The sequence below is a fragment of the Rana temporaria genome, chromosome 2 (genome assembly GCF_905171775.1).
Source record: "Rana temporaria chromosome 2, aRanTem1.1, whole genome shotgun sequence".
NCBI classification, from domain to species: Eukaryota; Metazoa; Chordata; class Amphibia; order Anura; family Ranidae; genus Rana; species Rana temporaria.
The window spans coordinates 494,511,755-494,516,909 of NC_053490.1; the positions used below are offsets into that span (position 1 = coordinate 494,511,755).

The 5,155-nt window shown below is 42.9% G+C and overlaps 1 long non-coding RNA gene across 1 annotated transcript; it reads left to right on the forward strand.

Annotated features, from left to right (window-relative positions):
* Window positions 1–3,017: 3,017 nt before the first annotated feature.
* LOC120928690 lies at window positions 3,018–4,606 on the forward strand. Its single transcript, XR_005747301.1, has 3 exons — window positions 3,018–3,079; window positions 4,132–4,332; window positions 4,416–4,606. It is a non-coding gene; the product is annotated as an uncharacterized LOC120928690 (long non-coding RNA).
* Window positions 4,607–5,155: the final 549 nt, after the last annotated feature.

A 5,155-nucleotide genomic window follows, 5' to 3' on the forward strand; every position in this document is an offset into this window, starting at 1 on the left:
GAAACTTTTAATTTAAAATTTTTCAAATTTCAGAATTTTCGAAATTTTGGCAATCCGGAAATTTTAAAATTCGGAAATCCAGAAATTTCAGAATTTACTAATTTGTCAAAATTTGTTAAAAAACAAATTTGGAACTAAACTAATTGCACATGTCTACACATTAATAGAAAGTTATGTGGAAGGCAAAAGTGTGGAAGAAAAAGCGTCATACCTGGGCTAAAGAAAAACAGACCTGGTCTAGTGCTCAGTGGTCCAAAGTCCTCTTTTCAAATTTTGCATCTCATTTGGAAACCAAGTAGCCTGAGTATGGAGGAAGAATGGAGAGGCTCACACTGCAAGATGCTTGAAGTCCAGTGGGAAGTTTCCACAGTCTGTGATGATTTGGGGAGCCATGTCATCTGCTGGTGATGGTCCACTGTGCTTCATTAAGTCCAGGGTCACAGTAGCCGTCTACCAGGGTTTTTTGAAGCACTTCATGCTTCCTTCCACAGACGAGCTCTATGGGGATGCTGACTTCATTTTCCAGCAGGACTTGGCACCTGCCCACACTGCCAAAAGCACCAAAACCTAGTTCAATGAACGTGGGATTACTGTGATTGGCCAGCAAACTCGCCTGACCTGAACCCCATAGAAAATCTATAGGGCATTGCCAAGAGAAAGATGAGAGACGTGAGACAGAACAATGCAGAAGAGCTGAAGGCCGCTATTGAAGCATCCTGGTTTTCCATAACACCTCAGCAGTGCCACAGGCTGATAGTTTCCATGCCACGCCGCATTGAGGCAGTAATTGCTGCAAAAGGCCCAAACTGAGTACATATGCATGCTTCTACTTTTCAGAGGTCCGATATTGTTCTATGTACAATCCTTGTTTTATTGATTGCATGTACTATTCTAATTTTCTAAGATTGTGGATTTGGGGTTTTCATGAGCTGTAAGCCATAATCCTCACAATTATGACAAATCACGGCTTGAACTATCTTGCTTTGCATGTAATGAGTCTATCTCATATATTAGTTTCACCTTTTAGGTTGCATTAGTGAAATAAATGACCTTTTGCACGATATTCAAATTTTTCGAGTTTCACCTGTATCTCTGACCTGTATGGTGTGTTCCTTGGCCTTCATGATGCTGTTTGTTCACTAAGGTTTTCTAACAAAGCTCTGAGGGCTTCACAGAACAGCTGTATTTATACGGAGATTGAATTACACACAGATGGACTATTTATTAACCACTTCCATACAGGGCACTTACGCACCTTCCCACCCAAGCCAATTTTCAGCTTTCAGCACTGTCGCACTTTGGATGGCAATTGTGCGGTCATGCTACACTGTACCCAAACAAAATGTATGTCCTTTTTTCCCCACAAATAGAGCTTTCTTTTGGTGGTATTTGATCACCTCTGCAATTTTTTTTTTGCGCAACAACTTAAAAAAGACTGAAAATTTTGAAAAAAAAATAAGTTTTTATTTTTTTCTGTTAATTTTTTTGTAAATAAGTAAGTTTTCTCTTTCAATTACGGGCACTGATATGGCGGCACTGATGGGCACCGATGAGATGGCACTGATGGACATCGATGAGGTAGTACTGACGGGCACAGATGAGGTGGCACTGATTGGCGGCGCTGGTATGCGGCACTGATGGGCACACATAGGCGGCACTGATAGGCACTCATGGGCAGCACTGATGGGCACTCATGGGCGGCACTGATGGGTACTCATGGGCGGCACTGATAGGCACTCATGGGCGGCACTGGGCACTCATAGGCGGCACAGATGGGCACTCATGGGCGGCACTGATGGATACTTATGGGTGGCACAGATGGGCACTGATAGGTGGGCACTGGGCATGGATAGGCACTGTGGGGTGGCACTGATGGACACTGTGGGGTGGCACTGATGGACACTGTGGGGTGGCACTGATTTACCCATGTGTGCCAATCAGTGCCCATTTGTGGACACTGATTGGCATCTTTTTTTTTTTAATGCTTTTTTTTTTTGCTCAGACTTTTTTTTTTGCCCCTTTTTTTTTTTGCCCTTCCCTGGTCCAGGGTGGGCCTCCCTGGTGGTCCAGTGTGGCGAACCGAGGGGGAGCTGCGCTGATAAACAATCAGCGCAAACCCCCCCTGTCAGGAGAGCCGCTGATCGTCTCTCCTCTACTCGCGTCTGTCAGACGCGAGTGAGGAAGAGCCATCAACGGCTCTTCCTGTTTACATCGTGATCAGCCGTGGTTGGACACGGCTGATCATGTGGTAAAGAGTCTCCGTGAGAGACTCTTTACCAAGATCGGTGTTGCGGGGTGTCAGACTGACACCCTGCAACAACGATCGCCGCGATGCGCACCCCCGGGGGCGCGCAGCAGCTCAGAATCCTGAGGACGTCATATGACGTCCAGTCAGGATTCTACAACCACTTTGCCGCAGTCAATCTGTCATTGGCGGGCGGCAAGTGGTTAATTAGGTGACTTCTGAATTTCCACTAGATTTTAGTTAGGGGTATCAGAGTAAAGGGGGCTGAATACAAATGCACGCCACACTTTTCAGATATTTATTTGTAAAAAAAATTGAAAACCATTTCTCATTTTCCTTCCACTTCACAATTATATATATATATACACATACAGTGATTTGGAAACGTATTCATACCCCTTGCAATTATTCATTTTTGACACTACCCATCTTCCCATCAACTCTGACCAGCTTGCCTGTCCCTGCTAAGGAAAGGCATCTCTCATAATGATGCTGCCACCACCACCATGTTTCACAGTGGGGATGGTGTGTTCAAGGTGATGTGCAGTATTAGTTTTCCTCCACACATAGGGTTTTTCTTTTAGCTCAAAAAGCTACATTTTGGTCTCATCTGACCAGAGCACTTTCTTCCACATGTTTGCTGTGTCCCCCACATGACTTCTTGCAAAACTGCAAACGAGAATTCTCATACTTTTTATTTGCAAAAAAATTTGAAACCCATTTATCAATTTACTTTCACTTCACAATTACTGTATGTGCCACTTTGTGTTGGTCTATCTAAAATCCTAATAAGCCCACAATTTACCTACTCATATCCATTTAATCCCTTATCAGGTAACAGCACCCTTTTATTAGTACACTCCTATGTTGATTCTTCAACTTTCACTCCCCCCTTCTTTTTGTTTTCTTGTTTATTTATTTATTTATTTTATTTTCATATATTTCCAACATTTTTGCTATCACCATATGTATCCACATATTCTTTGATGGTCCACATAACATACACATTGTAATGTGTCTCACACATCCCCACCCATGGACACGCACTCTTTACCAGACTAATAAAGTCTCTTAAAGCGGGGGTTCACCCTATCGACGGGAAAATTTTTATTTTTTTTATTTTACCTTAAAATCAGGCATTGTAGCGCGAGCTACAGTATGCCTGTCCCGAATTTTTTACCGCCGTACTCACCTTGTAGTCGTCCATCGAAGATTCCGGGGAATGGGCGTGCCTATGGAGACAGAGGATGATTGACGGCCGGCTCTGGCGCGTCACGCTTCTCCGGAAATAGCCGAAATAGGCTTGGTCTTCACGACGCGTGCGCATAGCCTGTGCGCAGGCGCCGTGAAGAGCCGAGACCTACTCCGGCTGTCTTCGGGGAGAGTGACGTGCCAGGGCCGGCCGTCAATCATCCTCCCTCTCCATAGGCACGCCCATTCCCCGCGGGAGCCGGAATCTACGATGGACGACTACAAGGTGAGTACGGGGTTAAAAAAATCGGGACAGGCATACTGTAGCTCGCGCTACAATGCCTGTCTCGATGGTAAAATGTGTCGGGGGGGGTGAACTACCGCTTTAATCACTTTTGTCTGCCAATGGAGCACTCTTACACTATTTTTATATTAAGTACCTTAATATACACATCAATTCCTGACCATTATTCATTGACTAGTTACCCCTTCGGGTCATCAATGAGTAGATCTAATTCAATAAAGAGGAAAAAAGGAAAAAGTGTTTTTTCTTTTTTTTTTTCTTTTTTTTCTCAGATAAGATTACAAACCTGCTGCCAGTCCCTCTTTTTTATACATGCCTTACCCACAGATAATCCTACACTTTAGCACAATATGCTATGATTTAATATTTCTAATTCTCTTCAATTACACAGGGCTAACCCATTGGGGGCACTCTGCAGGCACCGGCTCCCCTGATCCTCGGAGGGCGTCCACTGTGCGGCTCCTTGCAACCCCCCTGGGGTCTGTTTTGGTTTCCCTCTCTCCCCCATGGGGTTGTGGGTGGCGCTCCCTTCGGATTTTCTAACGGCTCTGCAGACCTCTGGTCATTACAAAACCCACTTCATTCGTTAACGGTAAACCTTATTCTTGGGTCAATTTATGTGATTTATATTTATACTTTTTTGATCGCAAATTTATGTTATGTATATTTTTGTAGAATCAACCATCCCCCTGAAGAGACCACTTAGAGGTCGAAACGCGTCGGGGAACGCACATCACACAGCATAAAGCAATGTTGTATACATTTGTCCAATATTGTGGAATATGTATTGTATCACCAGATCCGTAAAGGGTTTTCTTTTAATTGTTATTGCATTTAAAATGTATGTTATTGACAACCATAAAATAAACCATGTCTTATTATATTACATTTGTTACACTTTTATACCTTTGCTGTCCAAAGCCCCGTGGGGTAAATTTCTTTTTATACAAAATCCTAATAAAATACATTTACGTTTTTGGTTGTAACATGACAAAATTTGGAAAATTTCAAGGGGTGTGAATAATTTTTCAAAGCACTGTATATACATATTGAAAATGTATTGATCAAAATTCCACCATGGCTGACTCGCAGGGTGCATGTTCTTTTAGCAGAGGCCTATTCTCCCCTCTCAACATGTATTTGTTTTGCTTAGAGTTTGTCATTTCTATGCTTTAGTACTGTGCTATATAATTTTTGGCAGTTCATAAACAAAGGATAATAATAATAACGATAATAACTATACTTCACCGAAGGCAGAAAGTAGCAGTCAGCATAAACTATACAGTACCAAACAACATGATTAGTAAAAGATGAGACAATTCAAGTCAATCAAGCCTTCTACGCGGGGAGCTCTATTGGCAGGGAAATGCTGTCACACAATGTTGTGCTGCACAAGATGCCACTGTGATTTTAGC